This window comes from Ambystoma mexicanum, chromosome 2q (assembly GCF_040938575.1).
Source record: "Ambystoma mexicanum isolate Mex_15411 chromosome 2q, UKY_AmexF1_1, whole genome shotgun sequence".
In the NCBI taxonomy this organism is placed as follows: domain Eukaryota; kingdom Metazoa; phylum Chordata; class Amphibia; order Caudata; family Ambystomatidae; genus Ambystoma; species Ambystoma mexicanum.
In genome coordinates, this window is record NC_090924.1 from 928,818,884 (window position 1) to 928,840,699 (window position 21,816).

The following is a 21,816-nucleotide window of genomic DNA, read 5'->3' on the forward strand; positions in this document are numbered from 1 at the left end:
GTTCCTGCCATAATTATGAACCTATACTACTGTACATCAGTGGTGAAGCTGGTTCTGGCAAAACATTCCTAATCAAAATCATCAATAAGTTCCTTCAACAATTGACAAACAACAAACTGTCAGCTGTTGTCACTGCTCCCACAGGTTTAGCTGCCTACAACATAGATGGTGTCACGTTACACCGATTACTACTATTGCCAGTAGAACACCAGAACAAATTAGACTATTACAAACTTTCTGCAGAAGCTGCAATGGAACTATGCAGAGTATTGAAACAAATGAAAATGCTACTAATAGATGAAGTGAGCATGGTCTCCAACCTAATGTTGGCTTTGATTCACCTCAGATTACAAGAAGTACTCAAAACAAACTATGAAGTGCTCTTTACAGGAAAACACATTATTGTTTTCGGAGATCTTTTTCAATTGACACTGGTAAAAGGTGAGCCTATTTTTAAAACATTAGGACACAAACTCTGCCGTAAAACTGTTGGCAGCATTAAAATGTCAACCTTTGGCAACATTTCCAATACAGAGAATTAGCAGAAAACATACGGCAATCTGCAGATCTCACTTATGCCACCATCTTAAAAAGCATCAGCGTTGGTATACTTTCTAAAGAAGCAGAAGCAATATTGAAAACCCAGCACATTAATGCACTTTATGGCGATAATGCATGTGCTACAGATGTTATGGAACAATTAGCCAACAAAAATGTCAATTGTATGGCCTTAATGCCAACTCTTGCAAGCTGTTTCAAATTCAATGAAATAATGTTAAGTAAAGAAATGCAACCAATAATGGAAATTAGCACCACAGACAAACTAGATGTACATGGTATGACACTACCTATGTGTGACCAAGCCACAACAAGACTAAATAGTTTAGGAAAATCAATCTCAAACACAGCAGGCTTAGAAAAGATATTAAAATTATCCTTAAATTGCAGAGTAATGCTTAAACGTAACCTTGACGTGGACCCCGGACTAGTTAATGGAGCACTGGGTACAGTTGTTGGCTTTTAAACATACCCACGTGACAACAAAATTCAGTTTGTCAATATTCTCTTTGACAAACTTTCAGAAGTAAAAAGGATAGGACGCTCAACAGCTCGATTTCTTCTCTTCAAAGACATGTATGTACGCAGAGAACAATTTTCTCTAACTCTTGCATACGCAGTCACAATTCATAAATCACAAGGTCTTACCCTAGACAAAACAATGATAGATATTGGTAACACAGTCTTTAAAGAAGGCATGAGCTACGTAGCACTATCACGCTTACGTACACTTGACGGTCCATTTCTAATCAACTTTGATGCAAGTAAAGTAAACGCTGATATTCCTTGCATTTTAGAATACAATAGACTTCGCTCACTATACACCCCCATCTAAACACATATTCTGTTCCACAAAATGTAAAACGTTATAAAAGAAAAATAAATCAAACAGAAATGCAAAAGGATGTCACTGCAAATCCTCCAAAGAGTAAAAGAAACTAATACTTCAACAAGTACCACAAGCAACAAAAAAAATCAATTAGGAAAAGAAAACCAGGTACTTCTTCAAAGAAGGAAGACAAACTCCAAAAAAAGCAGTCAGATACAGAACTACCTGGTCCATTTAAACTCTCAAATATAGTTGGTGTAAGTTGCTACGCAAACGTAGCAATGAATATTCTATTTCAATTACCACCAATTGTTGACAACATGTACTTACACAGTACAGACCAATTGCGTTTGCAAATGTTAGTACTTCACAGAAATGCAACAAACAATCCTGATAACACGTACAGTGTTTATGGAATAAGACAACAATTGGACTACTGTGCTGGAATGGTGAAATTCACTATAAACTCACAGGAAGATCCACAAGAATTTCTAATGTACTTACTACAAGTACTGGAAAATAAAAACATACCTATGAATGACATCTTCAAGATTTCATACATGTGGAAACATACATGTACTCTCTGCAACAATATGACACAAGAACAAATCCCCAATGAACGCTTGGTATATACATCAATACCTAATTGTGAATCCGTTCCATTTCAGAAACTTGTACAAAATGCAAACCATGGTAGATTATGTTCCACCTACAGATAATCGCTCCACATTACTAATACAAACACATAGTAAATACGTAATACTAATGCTTCTATGTTACAATGCAGATGGTACCAAAAACAACTGCAAGCTGACTGGCTTCACAAACGGTCAAGTATCACTTGGTAAGAAAACCTTCACAACAATATGTATAATCTACCACGCAGGAGCCACAACCAATTCAGGGCACTACACTGCACATATAAAAAAAAAATGTGGATGGTTTGAATGTAATGATAGTACCATTACTCTAAAGCAGAGATTACCAGCAAATGTTACAAACGCTTATTTAATGTTCTTAAAACCAAAATTTGATAACTAAACTGTACTTAAACCCTAAGTAAACTTGTAGTAAAAAAATGTAAACTGTTAGAATATTCTAAAAGCTATCTAACTGCCCAAACATTCTACAACAACTAATCAGATAAATGAATACCAGTAAATTAGAGCAAAAAATAGACAGTTAGAATACACCAATTGGTATCTGTCCCAAAATTTAACAATATCCAAACAGATAAATCAATATCACTAAAATATATTAAAAAAAATAGGCAGTTAGAATGCACCTACTGGTATCTAACTGCTCCAAAATGTTATAATATCCAAACAAATAAATAATATGTTACTGCTCCAAAAAAATGCAACAAGCCAATGTATAAAGCATTACCCAGAAACAAGTGAACTTTGAAAACAAACAAACTGTAGCATAACAGAAAAAGTTTTTTTTTTTAATCCAACATGGATTTTTTTTTCTCCCACAGACCCAATGATTTTAGCAACCAACACAGAAACTGAGCAAATTGCACAGTACTCTGGTTTGTAATCTACTAAATATGAGAAATAAAATACCAAGAAAAAAAACAAATGTTGATTATACAAAGCAATAAATCATTACAAAATACTAATACTAACATGCTATTTTCTTTTATCATAGAAATTAACAAGAAATACATGTACTCCAGTTACTAAACCAAACAGTAAGTATATTATACACTCTATGCCCTGACCACAGCCATCGCAGCATATCACGCCCATAGTATCTTATAACTTTGTTCCTTATAAATTTGTTTTTGACCCAAAGTTATAAGCAACTATAAGTGTGATATGCTGCAGTGGTTGTGGCCAGGTCATAGAGTGTTGGGTGCATGGCCAACTGGCCATGCACCCAAAACTCTATGCCCGGGCCACAACCACCGCAGCATATCACACCCATAGAGTCAAACATTTCAACTATGGCCTATGGAAACTTTTAATGTCCGCGGACATTATGAGTGTTCTTGGAACACTTTCAACTTGCCAGCGAACAATACGGACAGCATCTTCAGGACTCCCGCTACGAACATTTCAGGACAACGGGAGAGTTCTTAGAACACTTTCAACTTGACAACAAATTCAGGACACAGCGAGAGTTCTTAGAACACTTTCAACTTGACAACGAACAATACGGACAGCGTCTTCAGGACACCCCCTACGAACATTTCAGGACACCACGAGTGTTCTCAGAACACATTCAACTTACCATCAAACAATACGGACAGAGTCCTCAGAACACCCCCATTTTGTTTATTTGCGAACATTTCAGGACACCACGAGTGTTCTAAGAACACATTACACTTGCCAGAGAACAATACGGACAGCATCCTTAGGACACCCCATTTTGTTTATTTGCGAACATTTCAGGACACTGCAAGTGTTCTTAGAACACATTCAATTTGCCATCTAACAATATGGACAGCTTCTTCAGAACACCCCCTATGAACATTTCAGGACACCGCAAGTGTTCTTGGGACACATTCAACTTGCCATCTAACAATACGGACAGCGTCTTCAGGACACCACCTACGAACATTTCAGGACAACGCGAAAGTTCTTCGAACACTTTCAACTTCACAACGGACAGCGTCCTCAGGACACCCCCCATTTTGTTTATTTACGAACATTTCCGGACACCTCGAGTGTTCTTAGAACAGTTTCAGCTTGCTTCCGAACAAAACGGACACATATTGAGTCCTCAGAACACCCCCCATTCAGTTTATTTAGAACATTTCAGAACACCCGTGATGTCCGCAGACAAATCGAACACAACAAGAACATCTAACACATGAAAAAACACAACTTTCAACCTATCTCATACTCTCCCACCCTCCCCAAACACTCCTACACACCAACACACTCTACTAAATACAAATTCTGAACCAGGTTTCACCGCGCTGTCCGCGAATCCAAGAAGGTCGGGCACCACTGAAAATCTGACGCGCTTCACGCTCCACACCGTCCAATCAGCGAACACGTCGCATGTCCGCGGACATGACGTAAGCCGATCAGCCAATCAGGACACTGTCCGCGGAGCGAACAGGGAAGTGTGTCCGCAGACCGAACACGGATATTACTAATTTTTTATGACCCACTTTTTCGTCATTTTTTTCCAAACTACTGGACGGATTTTCACCAAATCTGCAAAAGCACGCTTTCGGGACCAAGCCGCTGCTCCTGGTCCAAATTTGGTGAAAATCCGTCCAGCGGTTTGGGCTGTAGGCGCGAGCAAAGTTTTTTTTCCCCATTCAGTCTCTGGGGAAAAAAAGAAATTTTGGGACCCCCCCCCAAAACTTTTTCCCCCCTGAACAAATCCTCACCAAACTTTGCAAAAAAATTCTGAGTGGGCCATATACTTTTTATGCAAAATTTGGTGAGTAGTTTTTTTTTTAAATGACCAAAAAGTAGGTCACAAAAAATTAGTGATATCTATGTTCGGTCCTCGGACACACTTCCCTGTTCGCTCCGCGGACAGGGTCCTGATTGGCTGGGCGATGCACGTCATGTCTGCGGACATTGGACGGGTTCACTGATTGCGTGGTTGAGAGCGTGAGGTGCGTTAGATTTTCTGGGCACGCCCGCCATCTTGGAAAACAGAAGGTGTCACACACAGGGACTAAATCAGTAAAAAAAACATTATTTTATTGTAGAAAAATCAATATCATTTAAAAGACTGAGTTAAATAATACACAGATTGGAGAATAACCCTAAAACCAGGTTCTCAATAAACGGGACAATTACATACACAATATCAAATATAAAATGAAAAAAACATACAACATTAAAACAATGTTTAACATACAAACATTAGTTTATACTATAAATTAGTATATAAATCATCTGTTGCATATTGGGTTATTATTAGTATGCAACAGATGATTTATATACTAAATTTCTGTGATAAAAGAAAAGATCATGTTAGTATTGCTAGTTTGTAACGACCTATAACATTGAATAATCAACATTTGTTTATTTTTTTGACCCTCATATTTAGTAGATTACAAACCAGTGTACTGTGCAATTTGCTCAGTTTCTGTGTTTGCTAAAATCATTGGGTCTGTGGGGAAAAAATGCATGTTGGATTAAAATAAACCCTTTTTTTGTTATGCTACAGTCCGTTTGTTTTCAGTGTTCACTTGTTGTTTCTGGCTAATGTTCTATATGTTGGCTTGTTGCAGATTTTTGGAGCAGTTAGATACCAGTTGGCGTATTCTAACTGTTTATTTTTTTATATAATTTAGTTGCATTCATTTATCTGTTTAGTTGTTGTAGAATCTTGGGCCAGTTAGATACCTGTTGGCATATTCGAACTGTTTATTTTTTGTTATAATAAAGTGGTATTGATTTATCTGTTTGGTTATTGCAAAATCTTGGGGCAGTTAGATACCAGTTGGTGTATTCTAACTGTCTATTTTTTGTTATAATGTAGTGGTATTGATTTATCTGTTTGGTTATTGCAAAATCTTGGGGCAGTTGGATACCAGTTGGCCTATTCTAACTGTGTATTTTTTTTATATAATTTAGTGGTATTCATTTATCTGTTTAGTTGTTGTAGAATCTTGGGGCAGTTAGATACTTGTTGGCATATTCTAACAGTTTATAGTTTTTTAATTGAAGTTTTGTTAATGTTTAAGTACAGATTAGTTAATAAATTTTGGTTTTAGAAGATTAAATAAGCGTTTGTAAGATTTGCTGGTAATCTCTGTTTTAGAGTAATGGTACTATCATTACATTCGAACCATCCACATTTATTTTTAATATATGCAGTATAGTGACCTGCATTGGTTGTGGCTCCTGTGTGGTAGATTATACCTATTGTTGTGAAGGTTTTCTTACCAAGTGATACTTGACTATGTGTGAATTAAGTCAGCTTGCAGGTGTTTTTGGTACCATCTGCATTGTAGCGTAGAAGTATTAGTATTACATATTTACTGTGTGTTTGTATTAGCATGGGGGAGCAATTATCCGAATTGCAGGTAGTACATAATCTACCATGGTTTGCATTTTGTACAAGTTGCTGAAATGGAACGGATTCACAATTGGGTATGGATACATACACAAAGCGCTCATTGGGGATTTGTTCCTGTATCACATTGTTGCAGAGAGTGCATATATGTTTCCACATGTATGAAATCTGAAGATTTCATTTATAGGTATGTTTTTGTTTTCCAGTACTTGGTGTAGGTACATTAGAAATTCTTGTGGATCTTCCTGTGAGTTTATAGTGAATTTCACCATTCCAGCACAGTAGTTCAATTGTTGTCTTATTCCATGATCACTATACATGTTGTCAGGATTGTTTGTTGCGTTTCTATGAAGTACTAACATTTGCAAACACAATTGGTCTGTACTGTGTAAGTAAATGTTGTCAACAATTGGTGGTAATTGAAATAGAATATTCATTGCTACATTTGCGTAGCAACTTACACCAGTTATATTTGAAAATTTAAATGGACCAGATAAGTCCTTGTCCAAGTCATTTTTTCAGAATGTATGATGTTTCTTTGAAGAAGTACTTGAGTTACTTTGAGTAATAGGTTTTTCTTTGGTTGTGGTAATTGATGAATTATTAGTTTCTTTTACTCTCTTAGAAGGATTTGCAGTGACATCCTGCTGCATTTCTGTTTGATTTAGTTTTCCTTTACGACGTTTTACTTTTTGTGGAACAGGATATGTTTTTAGATGGGGGTGTATAGTGAACAAAGTCTATTGTATTCTAAAATGCAAGGAATTTCAGGGTTTACTTTAATTGCGTCAAAGTTGATTAGAAATAGACTGCCAAGTGTACGTAAGCGTGATAGTGCTACGTAGCTCATGTCTTCTTTAAAGACTGTTACCGATATGTATCAATGCTTTGTCTAGGGTAAGACCTTGTGATTTATGAATGGTGACTGCGTATGCAAGAGTTAGAGAAAAATTTTCTCTGCGTACATACATGTCTTTGAAGAGAAGGAATCGAGCTGTTGAGCATCCTATCCTTTTCACTTCTGAAAGTTTATCAAAGAGAATATTGACAAACTGAATTTTGTTGTCACGTGGGTATGTTTGAAAGCCAAAAACTGTACCCAGTGCTCCATTAACTAGTCTTTGATCCACGTTAAGGTTACGTTTAAGCATTACTCTACAGTTTAAGGATAATTTTAATATTTTTTCCATCTAACCCAGCTGTGTTGGAGATTTAATTTTCCTAACTATTTACTCTTGTTGTGGCTTGCTCACACATGGGTAGTGTCATACCATGTACGTCTAGTTGGTCTGTGGGGCTAATTTCAATTATTGGTTGCATTTCTTTTTTCAACATTGTTTCATTGAATTTGGAACAGCTTGCAAGAGTTGGCATTAAGGCCATACAATTGATATTTTTTTGTGCTAATTGTTCCATAACATCCGTAGCACATGCATTATCGCAATAAAGTGCATGAATGTGCCGGGTTTTCAATATTGTTTGTGCTTCTTGAGATAGTATACCAACTCTAATACTTTTTAAGATGTTGGCATAAGTGAGATCTGCAGTTTGACGCATGTTTTCTGTTAATTCTCTGTATTGAAAATGTTGCCAAAGGTTGACATTTCCTATGCTGCCAACAGTTTTACGGCAGAGTTTGTGTCCTAAAGGTTTTGAAAATAGGCTCACCTTTCACTGGTGTCAATTGAAGAAGATCTCCAAAAACAATGTGTTTTCCTCCAAAGAGCTCTTCATAGTTTGTTTTGAGTACTTCTTGTAATCTGAGGTGAATCAAAGCCAGCATTAGGTTGGAGACCATGCTCACTTCATCTATTAGTAGCATTTTCATTTGTTTTACTACTTTGCGTAGTTCCATTGCAGCTTCTGTAGAAAGTTTGTAATAGTCTAATTTGTTTTGTTGCTCTACTGGCAGGAGTAGTAATCGGTGTAAAGTGACACCGCCTATGTTGTAGGCAGCTAAACCTGTGGGGGCAGGGACAACAACTGACAGTTTGTTATTTGTCAATTGTTGAAGGAATTTGCTGATGATTTTGATTAAGAATGTTTTGCCAGAACCAGCTTCACCACTGACGTACAGTAGCATTGGTTTGTAATTTTGGCAGGTGCGTTCTTTATTTTCATGTTGTACACCATGTGCAATTTCTTTTGTTACTTCTTGAAAAATGCTACGTTGCTCACTGTTTAGTTTTGATTGTACAATAGTTAAGTCTTCTTTATCTTCATACCGACACATGGTGTTTTCTACCTCTGACATAGCTAATTCTGCCTCATTTGCTATTAGTGGCGGTCCCAGTGGTTCTTGGCTTCCTGTTACAGAAGGTTGACTGTCAGGAGTGTCCTTATCTAGTTGGGCCTGGAGTTCTTCTTCGTGTTGCTGTTCATTGTGCAACATTGTTTTGTGGTGTGTAAAGTTCACATCAGTTACAGTGCTTTCATTTGCTTTGAAAGCATCTTTGTAGGAGTCATAGTTAGCTAGTATTTCTTCTTATTTTCTACATGGTTTAAAGAGTTGTAGCAGGGACATGTAATATAGTTCTTAATGTTGAGGAGTCTTTAATGACAATTTCATATGATTAATTAAACTTGGTTTGGTGAGTTTTACTATGCTGCCTTCACAATTTGTCACTCTGCATCTATCTTTTTTTCATCAGGTTTTATAATATTTTTGTATGTGAAGTTTTGGGCTATGTGGTATAGACACATGGTTTCCAAAGTGGTACTTCTGTTTGGGTAGTATGTGTCCAGCAAATTGTTTTTCAAAATGTCTTGGCTGTTGGGATCATTTTTGGCTATTGTTTCTATGTCGTTGTATGATTGGAGAACTCTTTTTCTAGATTTAGCAGGACCAAGACTTAGCCATACTATATTTTCAGATTTTCCATACAAAGCAGTACCGGTTAAACGCTCTGCTGCTTCATATGAGCCACATTCTCTATGGAAGAGCATTTTTATTCCCAAGATATACAATTTCTGACACAGGGTTTTGTCTGATGACAGGTCATTCCAGAGGTCTTGAAGCTCTGTTTTTTCTGCTTTGGTTAAGTATGCTGTAACATATCATGCAACTGCAGTAGAATTGTCTGCAATGTATTGCACATCTATGTTTGCATTCTATAAGAGGGCAATGATTGCATTGTAATCATTGATATATTTTTCATCTTCTGTTCTTTTTACATAATATGTATTTTTAGGTGATTTACCTTTAACACTATGTCCAACTGAAGACATGAAGTTGTTTACTTGACCTGTTTTTGTAAATGGTCTAGGGAAACTAAAGCGGCATTTGGTGTAGTATTTCCTCGTGTTTTTGTATTTGCGACGACAATATTTGCCACATTTGTGTGTTGAAATTGTCAAATTTGTGCATGAAGATCACTATTTATTGCTTCCGATGGAATTTCACAAGTGACATATTTTTCGATAAACTGTAACACAGTGGCATCATTGTCTTGACCAAATTTAGGAGCATCTTTAATCCATAAAAGCATGTAGATATGTGGTGCTCCTCTGGCTTGGTATTCTTTTCTCCAAAAGAAGTGTTGCACTTCTCCGAGGGGAGGAACAGTTTTATTACAAATAAAGTGTAGCATAGCAATGAAGCGATGATGAAAATATCTTGAAACATTAACAGGATCTAGAGAACAAAGTTCCCCAGGTGTTAGTATATCTATGTTTGTTTTTATTTTTGTTTGATATGCTGGGGAAATCATGTAAATCTTCCCATGCATATTCTGCACAACTTAATGTAACAAAGCAAGTGGGTGGATCAAGGTTTCTTATCATACAAAGTACATCTCCATGACGTCGGAACCAGTCCTCTTTAGTACCACGCATATTTGCTAATAGATTTGTAATACTTGATTGTAAATCCTCATCTTTTTCTTGCACTTTTTGTAATAATTGTGTAGCTGACCTATTTTGAAAGTGGGTTCCTGATTTTAATGTGTGTGCAACTCGGTAACATAGAGTTGCTAGTTCACTTTCAAAGAGTAGGTGGAATATGTTTTCCACATTTTGTCTAAATCTGGGATCTTCAGAATACATCCGTAACAAGCGGTATTCTGATGCTGTTATTTGAATAGGTCTATCATCGTACCTTCCTCCTTTGCCAGTAGGAAAGAGTAGAGGAAAGGCACGTGCTTCTATACTTTTGTTCCATATGCTGATTGGTGATCCTTTTGTTTGTCGCATTTGGTAAGTTTCTAGTCCATCTTCTACGGTGTCATTGGAGTGCAATGGATGAATTGTATAAAGGTCTAAAGTATTGGATACTGTAGCAGGATCTAGAAGCTCAAATGGACCAGTTTCTGGTGACCCTTGAATTATTTCAGTGGTTTCCTTCAATATTAATTTCTTTGTAGATATTGCAAGGCTTGTCTAACTTTATGTAAGTCTACCAGTTGTTGCCAATTTTTTTTGTCTTTTGTAGGTACACCATTTACTAAGATAATTAAAGATAGCTCCATTGGACGTTGCACTCCCAGAGTGTGCACATTTTGTTTTAGATCTAAAGGTAAATACAGTACTTTGCCACGAATGCCATTCACCAATTCAGAGGGAGGTAATTTTGCTGTTTTTGTTTGAAGGCGTATTAGTGCTTGAAAGGGGTGCACTGTTTGAATGATGATGCTCTCATATAAATTGAGTTGTTGTAGGGGTAGTGAGAATAATTCCAAATTATTTGTGATAGCACGTGAAGGAGTTTGGTTGTTGTCAAGTTTTATAGTGCAGTAACTGCAAAGTATTAAGGGGTCAGTTATTTTGTATTTGTTTTTTGCTATAAGGAAGAGAGCAAATTCAAACCATTTAGAATCTTCATTGTCTTCTATTTTGTATGTTAGGTCTACAGTTTTTGTGTTACTTTTATAAAAAGTTCTGCAGCAACATACACACACACACACATGGTTTGGATGTACTTTTAAATTTCAGTATTTCTTTTTTGTATGTGTATAGTAGAAGGTTGCCATGCGTAGAATTATTTCTAGTCTGTTGTAAAGCTATGGCATTTTCTAAGTGGCTTTCAATTCCAAAATATTATTTCTGGATATAGTCGATTTCTTCAAGTAGGTCTTTGGCTGTACCATGTAGAAGAATGTTATTTAAATTGGTTAGTGCTAAATCAGGACTTTTAGCATAGTACAGTTTATAGACTAGATTTCATATAGTTGAATGATGTGTTGATATCTTTTTGATATGATGGAAGGTGGTTTTGCAAATATGTCCTGAAATGCAGGCTAATGAATGTCCTTGTAGTCCTGTGTACTTGCGCACTGGACAGGTATCCATATTTTGCAGTAGTTTCATTTTGATTTTGTCTTTGCCTTTCACATACTGATTGAGGAATTGGCGTAAAGACTTGAAAGATATTTTGGGAATGTTACACATTGACGTGCATGGCCATTTGTATACTAGACGTTCTGGTTCAGTTGAATGGAGAGGTAATTCTAAGTTTTCAGGGGATATTTTTGTAAGCAGTATTTCTTGTTCCATTATGTTATTAACTTTTTCATAACCTCGTCCACTGCTATGTATGGCAATTGTATTTGTTTGCTTTTATTTGTATGCATCTTCATTGAAATATGGTTCTGTGCTTGTGGTGTGACTCCACTCACCTCCACAGATATTTAAGAAGTTATTTTTGTTGTCATTTCGTTTATTGAGAAGTCTTTTTTGTAATTTAGTCATTAGTTTTGTTAGTGGTTTCATTTTGTTTAACACTAAAATAACTAACTTTCTTTTGAGAAGGATTGCACTGTCTATCAAAGCTTCTAAGATTAATTTTCTACAGTAGGCTTTAAGGGTTGTGCATGATTTCTCTCCTGTTTTTATAAGATTTTGAAGGAGTCTGTGGTGGAACATTTTTGCTAAAATACTTTTTTTGGTATGCTTACTTGGCACTATATCAAGATTTATAGGAACAGTTTTAGCAGTAGTGGTAGCTGAATTCTTGTTAATCGTTTTCTGTTTCGTTTTACATTTTGGTAGAGGAGGCAAAGTTTCTGTACTTGAAGCTTGTTTTGTTTCGCTAAATGACTTAGCTGTTTTGGTAACTTCTTGTACAAATTCTGCTAGAGATGGATGCTTATTTTGGGCACTTCTATTTTCATTTGCTCTACTTCTGCGTTGCTTTCTACTGACTTGATTTTTGGTAGGCATTCTTTAGGGACTTGGAAAAAATAAAGAAAGGTATGGGTTGGGGTGTTCTGCAATGTATGTGTGCATGAGTTTGAGTATGATGATAAAGATGTATGTGATGGTGTGTGATTGTGCATTGGGCAACTACAACTAGTTGGGATGAGTATTCTTGAATTTATGTGCTACTAAACTGGGGTTCAGATGACAGTAGAAAGTAAGCTAGTGGTGAGGAGAAGCACAAATAGTAAATCTAATGGTATTGAATTAAAACAGTACTTTGTTCTATAATATTAAAATTCTAGGGGCTGAGTTATGTCATTTGTGCATCGAAAAATGGGGATTTGTGCGCCATTCTGTCTGCAAATCCCTGTTTAACAAATGGGGATTTGTGGACAGAATGGTGCACAATCTCTGTTTTTGGGCGCAGAAATACCATGAAGGAACCCCACAGTGTGTTTGAGTAATAGTAAAAATATTATGGTGGTATTTAATTTACTTTTTTTGTGGAATGAGCAGGTTTCTTCTGAGTTGTTGTTTGTACTTCAGATTCTGCTGCTGCTATTCAGGAGAGTGGTCTTCACTGCAATTGTAAAGGAAAGAATTTAGTAATTTTGTGTGCTTATGTCATGATTCCTACCCCCGGGCATCCGGACCAGGTCCATCTGTCCCGGGAGCAGGCATCCAGATACTTGGGTAAAACCCAGCAGCCCCGGCTAGGGGCTATCTGGGTACAGTCCTGGCGCCATAGGCGCCAGGCTCATTTGCTTTCACTTACCTCATGCAGACCATGCTGCTCAGCATTCAAGCCAATGTGAAGTCTGAAGGGGGACTACTTTATTTCAGGGACTATTTTCTTACTCGGGTGTGGTCTTGGGAACTTCTTACCTGGGACTGCTTTGAAGGCTATTTAAACCACGCCCGAAGAGCAGCTCACGCTTCGCGCTATTCTGCATCCTGCAGCGTAACGCTCACCGTGCCTGCAAGCCAGCATCCAGTCTTCTGCCACGCCCGGCTCGAGTCTGGAGCTCCTAGAAAAAAGGGGGAAAGAGGGAAAAAGGTTAGACCAAGAACAATACTTTATTCCTCACCTGATTCTGGATCCATTGCGCATTCGAATAGGAAGAAAGACGTTATTTGATGCGCGTTGCATCGCCTGCTGCAGCGCTGCGCTATACTCACCAGCCTTCGCATGCACCTCCACGATCCACCTCTGTCTTCATCATATCTTCACCAAACTCCGGCACCTAAAGGGAATAAAAGAACAGCAAGGTGAGCCGAGAGAATAAATAAGGCAATATTAGTCACCACAATAGAATTACCTGATTTTACCGCCGGAGGCATTCTTCATCTCCACGGGCCGGCGCAGCCTCCATTCATCTTCGCCGAACTCGGCATCTAAGGGGAACAAAAGGGACAGCCAGGTGAGCCGAAAGAACAAACCAAGGGAATCTCTTTCACCATAATGGACTTACCTGATTTTACCGCCAGAGGTATTATTCCTCAAAACGCCATAATTTCTCACTCTGCACCTGTAATAAGGGAGAAAGCAACAGATTCCATACAGGTGTCATTTGCCGGACAGTGTTGGATAATACAGACTCTTAACTGAACTTTACCAGCCGCACGAGGCAATCTTCTCTAAGGTCAAGCTGCAAGGAATCGGACAAGAGTGAAAGTCACACATTTTGAACTCTTACGAACTATATACTTGGGGCTCCTCGCCAGGAACCTCAGAGTCAATATTGTCCTGGAACTCCCCAATTCCTTCAGACCAGTGAAGTAACTGGTTATCCACGCGCCCCTGCATTCTACGCAGGATGGAGAGCTCACCCTTTAAAAACCTAAGTTGAGAATATAAAAGGAGACATCGGAGGTGATTAGAGGGGAGAACAGTGAGGGGGGGGAGGTTATCACTCAAATCCACGGGCTAATTCCATTTCTCCACTTTCAGGAGAATACTTCTTCGGATCAAGCAGACGAGATTAGGTGGGCCAGTCCAGTCTGTCATCTCTGCACTACGCGCCACATGGGTGGAAACCGCAGCTGTCCAGTTCCGATCGACGCCTGTGGGAGCCAGGTGAGCATAACACAACGCGAAGCCTACCCACAAATTCCCACCGAGGCGTTATGGAGACTTTAGAAACTAACCAACTGGCCCAATTACTAGGGGAACTAAGGGCTGAAGTATATTCTGCCCGCCAAGAAACTAATGCGCTCAGGAGAGAACTGATTTTGTCAAAGGAGCGAACTGATGACCTTGCTAGGCAATTGCTGCAGAGCCAGGCTGGACAAACACCCCTGCCTGGCCTAGGGGGAAACCCAACTCCTGTTTCATCAAGCAACCCTGTGCAAGTAATCCTACCAGGAACTATTCCTTTAGCTCCGCCCGAACGCTTTGCTGGGGACCCCAAAAGGTTCACCGTGTTTTTGAATCAATGCTGCCTGCACTTTTTATGCAGACCTGGAGCTTTTCCAAATGATCAAGCAAAAGTAGCCTTCATACTATCATATCTCAGTGGTAGCACAGCCGATTGGTCGATTCCTCTAGTCAACCAGGAAGACCGTCTTCTTCGTGACTTTCAGGGTATACAATTGAGCATGGAAAGACTATTTGCCCGACATTCACAGGGACAGGCCCTGGATAACGAACTTTTGTCTCTGCGACAGGGTAACGAGGATCTACTAACCTATATCGCTACCTTCAATAGGTTGGTGGTGGAAACAGGATGACCCGAGGTAAAACGAATTACATTATTCCATCGTGGACTGCGAGGAGAACTCAAAGATGTTTTGGCTCAAGTTGTGAACCCACCTCAGGATTGTGCTGAATATATAGAACTAGTGGTCCAGATAGATCACGACTTCAGAATAGAAAGGCAGATCGAGCTAAGTTCGAGAATCGAGTGTTGGTTAAACCCAATGTTACCCCCAAAGGAACGGATGCACCGGAACCCATGCAGATCGGGGGGGGGTTAGGGGACCTTTAACTCAGAAGGAAAGAGAAAAGAGACGACAGTTGCACTTGTGTCTGTACTGTGGAACCTCGGGACATTTTCTACGGGATTGCCCGGTAAAATCATCCAAAAAGGTGGTAGGAGCTGCGGACAAGAGTCAAACAGAGTCTGATCCAGGAAATGACCACGCCCGACAAGCGTAGAGGTCCGCTTGCTGAGCTTAAAGAAGGACATTCAGACCTTGCACCTAATTGTGCCAATGGTGCTCATTGATCCTAGGCAGCCATCACGTATGCATGCAGTAAGAGCGTACATAGATAGCGGGGCCATAGGAAACTATATGGATCAAGAACTGGCTTCAAAGATGAACCTATCTCTTTGGAAAAGAACCACTACATATGTCATCACTACCGTCAATGGAAGTGAAATTGCCTCTGGGCCAGTAACTCATTCCACTGCAGATATGACACTGTTGGGTCAAGATGGGCCTCGAGAAAGCATTGTGTTTGACTTAATCAAGGCTCCACAATTCCAAATAATTCTGGGGGCCATGGTTGGAAACACATAATCCTTGTATAGAATGGTGAGAGAAGAGAATGACCTTCCCAGATTGTACACACACCTATTACCAAAAAAAAACCTTGAACAAGGGCCTGGCCACAGTCACTAACCAATCTGTTCAGTTACCTCAGGAATATCAAGAATATCTGGATGTTTTTCAGAAGGAACAGGCAAACACTTTACCACCTCACAGATCTTACGCTTGTCAGATCGATCTTGTACCCGGTGCACAACCCCCATGCAGCAGGATCTACGCCCTTTCGGAGCCTGAAAACCTTCACCTACGACAATACCTGGATCAATACCTCGCTAATGGCTTCATTCGCCCACCCAAGTCTCCTGCATCCTCAGCTTTGTTCTTCGTACCTAGATCTCCGAGGGGCATATCATCTGGTACGTGTGAACGAAAGGTGATGAATGGAAGACTGCCTTTCGCACCAAGTACGGATTATTTGAATATCAGGTGATGCCTTTCGGGTTGTGCAATGCACCGGCAGCCTTCCAGTATTTTATGAACGATGTTTTTCGCGAACTCATTGACATGGTTTAGTTTAGTTAAGTACTTGTATTGCGCACCAAACCCGAAGGTAGTCGGGCGCATCGCAAAAGTTTACTCACAGATTGGTTGTACATAAGAAGACATTACAGTTGTAGTGTTATTATATAAAGTCAAAAAACATTATTACAGTAAACACATTTTTACAAGGTGATTGCACAAAGAATATATATACAATATGAGCTTTATGCAAGATTTTACAATGGGCATACTGAGAGAAGTCCGAAGTAAAGGAAGGTAAATGCTGGTAGAATGGACTAAGGCCAGATTCTCACTTAGCCGTCAGAATCTTTGAGCATTTTTATAAGGTTGTGGTGAAATTTTGTGTATGATGGTTCTAGTCTGAGTGGAGTGGGGAGTGAATTCCATAGTTGGGTAGCCTTAACCTGGAAGCTGTTTCCTCCCACTCTGGCAAGTTTGAATCTAGGGGTCAAGAGGCAGTTAGTATTGGAATGTCTGGTTAATCTCGTCTCAGGTTTAGTAATGATTCTATCCACAAGATAGCGAGGGGCTACTTTGTTTACACATTTATGAGTAAGGGAGGCGACTAAGTTTTATTTTATCCATTGTGGACAGCCAGTTATTAGCTCTTCTAGTGTCCGAAATATGATCGCTCCTGGCAATTCCAAGCGCAGCTCTAAGTGCGTTATTTTGCAGGAGTTGGATTCTCTTGGTGGTTTGCTTGCTCGCCCCAATGTACATAGCATTACAGTAATCAAGTCTTGATAATATGAGAGCTCTAGCAAGGGTGATACAGCTGTTGTTGGAGAGGAAGGCTCTGCCGGCTCTGATTAATTTGCATGTGTAGGCTGTGGCCGAGGCCAGCGTATTTTCCTGTTTGTTAAACGTTAAGGCAGAATCCAAGTAAAACCCTAGTGTTTTTACTTCCTTAGCAGTTGTGATAATGTTATTGTCGACGCTGAAGGCAGAATATTTTGGACTTTGTTTTTTGAGAGAAGATTGTGTACCCAGGATGATGATCTCGGTCTTGTCATCATTCAGGCATAGTCCATGGGAGGCCATCCATGCCTGGATGATGAGGTAAACCTTATTCACCAAGGCCAAATCCTTTTCATAATCACCAGTAATTGGTAGGAGGATCTGCGTATCATCTGCCTAGTTAGTGTAGGTGATACCCAGATGATCCAAATCATCGAAAAGGGGCTTAGTGAAGATGTTATATAAGGTGGGCGAGACACAAGAACCCTGCGGAACACCGCACGTGATAAGGATAGGGTCAGCTGATGCAATGGGAGAGAATACTCTCATGGTACGGTCACTGAGAAAGGATTGTATCCAAGCAATGGCTTCTGGGTAGAAGTGTGCTGCCGAGTCCAGGTGGCTGCACAGGACCTGGTGATCGACCAGGTCGAAGGCGGCCGATAAGTCCAGGAGCAAGAGGAGAGCTAGGTCACCCTTGTCCGTGAGGTCATCGATCTGAGCCTTCAAGTCAATTAGCGCAGTTTCAGTCCCATGTTGAGGCCGGAAGCCTGATTGTCTAGATCCTAGCAAATGATTAGATTCCAAATGTTTTTGAATTTGTAGATAAGCCATTTTATCTATGATTTTCAGAAGGAATGGTACCGTGGTAATAGGTTGGTAATTGGTGGGAATTAGAGGGTCTAAAGTTTGTTTCTTTAGAAGGGGGAGCACCCAGGATTCCTTAAGGTTAGTGGGGATGGAGTTAGTCCTGAATGATGCGTTAATCAATTTGGTGATAAAAGGTGACAGTTCTCTGGCTGCGTCCTTTATGAGTTGGGCAGGGCATTGATCACCATGACAATTAGCGGGTTTGAGTGAGAGTATTGTCTTTTCTGTTTCGAGAATAGTAACGTTTCAGAATTTGAATCGGGGTAATGTGTCAGAGATAGTGGGACTGGTTGAGGTAGTATTATTGGGCAAGTTGGGTGATAGTGAGGCTTTTTTATTATTAATTTTTATTTGAAGGGTTGCGACTTTGCCTGTCAATGCTTGTTGGATATTTGAGCACCAAGGTTTATCCATAATGCAGTTGTCAGGTATAGGTATAGGTGCTTCAAGTTCTTTGAGGATAACAAAGAGTTCCTTAGTGCTAGAGTTAGCTTGGGCTATTCTTGTGTTGTAGGATTCGCGTTTGGCTAGGAGAATTTCTTTTTTGTAGAGGGCAGAAATGGCGCTCAGATTCGTTTTATTTTCTTCGGATGGATGAGATTTCCATAGAAACTGGCAAGATCTTTTTTTTTTTTTTTTTACATAGACGACATTCAAGTGCACTCCTCCTCAAGATCAGACCATGTTAAGCACGTTCGAGCAGTCCTTGAAAAATTACGCCAGCACAAGTTGTATGCAAAGTTGGAAAAATGTGTCTTTCATTCCACAGAAATTGAATTTCGAGGATTTATCCTGACCCCAAAAGGAGTTTGAATGGACTCTCGAAAAGTGGATGCCATTCTCAAATGGCAATCAACCAGTTCAGTTAAAGGAGTTCAAAGCATGCCTGGCTTCGCTAATTTCGACCGGAGATTTATCCCTGAATTTTCTCATATTGTACATCCCATCACAGCACTTTTGAAAAAGAACAAGCGCTTCTTGTGGACTGAAGAAGCTGAAAAAGCCTTCCAAGATCTAAAACTGAAATTCACGTCTGCACCTGTTTTAAAGCATCCTCGCCCCGAGCTTCCATACCACTGGCTTAACAGGGGCCCCCGCAGCCCCTGCGGTGCAGGGGGCCCCGCCAGCCCATGTCCTGGGAGGGGGGCCCCACTGGAGGAAACTTTTTTTTTCAAAAATAAAATATTTTTTTTCTTTTTGAATTCAGTCTTCATTTATAAAGAAATTATTTCTGTAACAGAAATAATTTCTTTATGAAGGTAGAGTGACTACAAAAAGAAAAAAAATATTTTATTTTTGAAAAAAAAAAGTTTCCTCCAGTGGGGCCCCCCTCCCAGGACATGGGCTGGCGGGGCCCCCTGCACCGCAGGGGCTGCGGGGGCCCCATGGCATGGAAGATGCTGGAAGATGCTAGGCTCGAGGCCTCCATGTCATGTGGTTGGATGAGCCCTATGACTTGAAGTCACTCTGCCTTCACAAAGAAATTATTTCCGTTTGGTTTGGTCCTTAATGGAAATCATTTCTTTATGAAGTAAGAGTGACTTCAAGAAGAAACAATGGGCCTCATTACGGGTTTGGCAGTAACCGTGCCGGTGCTACCTGCAGGTTGCCGCTGGACCTGTAATGATTTACTGGTGCCCAACTTCCCGGTAACACCAGGGGATTACAACCCCAGTGGTCCAGGAAGTCAGGTGCTGTCAAATGGTAAGACCCAATTTCCATGGGAATGGGGACCATGGAAGCACCAGCACCGTTAACAGCGGTGCTGGTGCTTCCATGAAAACTCTGCGGGTGGGTGCCATTCTGCGCGGCAGATCTGACCTGCCGGGTTAGACGGCAACCGCCCATAGAGCTGTAATATGCCGGTCCGCTTACCGGACTGTTGTTTCCAGACCGGCATATTTGTAATGAGGCCAATTTCATTTTCAAGTATTAGGGCTCCCCTTAACCCCATGATGTGTGCGTGTGTGAGTGTATGGTGAACAGGTGCACACTTAAATGTATAGGTGGCTGTCTGGGTGTGCCTGTATGGTGAAAGAGTGCAAACTTAAATAAATAGGTGGGTGCCTGGGTGTGTGTCCCTGTATGGTGAAAGGGTGCACACTTAAATGTATGGGTGGCTGCCTGGGTGTCAATGTAAGGTGAAATAATGCACACTTAAATGTATGGATGGCTGGGTGTGCGTGTGTATATAGTGATTGGTGTGTGTGCTTGCGTTCAGGGGTGCAACAAAACCTACATTTCGGGGGGCTAACCCTTCAAATGTTGGGAAAGGCGCTAACTTCATGGGCGGTGGGGGAGGGGCAAACATATTTGTTTGGGGGCATCTCATTTCTTTACTCATTTTAATGAGACTATTCTAGTGCATCTTCAATCTTACAAGCAGTTAACTCTCTCCTTTAAGGTTAAAAACACCCACTTATGGACTGCTGTGAGAATGAGTGGTCTCTTGTTCCCTCTCTACCCTTTCAATCACTCCCCTGGCATGCAAGTATTAAACCCATATCATGATTTCAATTGCATAAAACATTTGGGATTTGAAAGCAGGTACTAACAGTGAAATTCTTTATGTTAGTATTTGCTGGGCTCTTGTTAACAGCGAAACCCAGGTGCCATTTAACATCTGTGGCCTGTTCTGTCTGGCAACTGCTCTAAAGGTCAGCCAGGTCGAGTCAACAAACATAGCCCAAAGTTTCAGAGGGAGGGGGAGTGCTGAATCCCAGTCAACTCAATGGTGTTGCACCAATACTTGTGTTTAATGCCTTGATTACTCATTACTCTTAGCCCTATTCTTCCTCGTCCCAGTGTGTACGAGAAAGTACTTGTGTATAAGGCACTCTGCCTCATACACAAGTACTGGGATGAGGTAGAGGTACATGGAGGTAATGCCCGACTTAGCTACCTGTACTCTTCATTACTCCTAGTCCCACTCTTCCTCATCCCAGTACTTACCTATGAGGCAAAGAGCCTTATATGTAATCTCTGGGACAAGGAAGAGTGACATGGAGGTAATTCTGGGCCAAGGAGCTGATTTTGGAGGTTGGGGTAGGGGTGGTAGGGAGAGCAGATGTGTGTGGGGGGGCAGGATTGTGCAACAAATCATAATGCTGTCCATGTCCAGGTTAAGCAGACATGATATGTGGTATTAGTGGCTAGAGTGGCATTTTGGTGCAGCCAGTCTAGCCGTTTCTTACTGCGTCATTGTATATTTTTCTGGGCACCTGTGATCAAATGATATGATATGTCATTTATAACGTGCCGGTACACAAGTGTATCTTGGCGCAACAAGACAAGGGAGGGAAGATAGAGGGAGGACAAGACAAATGATCTTACTAAGCCTTGTGTCCTTCAGATCGTGCAAGTGCGAGAACGAGAAGTGCAAGGGGAAAGGGAGGGGGGGGGGAGTGCAAGGGAGAGGGGAGGGAAAAAAAGGGCAGCAATGCTCTGAGTAAGTGCAGCCAGAGCAGCATGGCTCTGGGTATTGCAAGGTGAACAAGGGACTGTAGGGTTACAGTTACAGCCCCTAAGTGCTTGGTAGGCCCGGAGGCAGTGCAAGGGTGACTGATCAAGAGAGAGTCTGGACTCAGTGAGACTCTGAGGGTAGCCAAGCAACCATTCGGTACAGCAGACAGGTA

General features: G+C 40.3%; 1 protein-coding gene across 1 annotated transcript in view; it reads right to left on the reverse strand.

The window, feature by feature from the left end:
* HIBADH (3-hydroxyisobutyrate dehydrogenase) overlaps positions 1–21,816 on the reverse strand; it is a 1,418,622-nt gene that overhangs the window by 308,804 nt on the left and 1,088,002 nt on the right. The gene's annotated exons all lie outside the window — the stretch shown is intronic.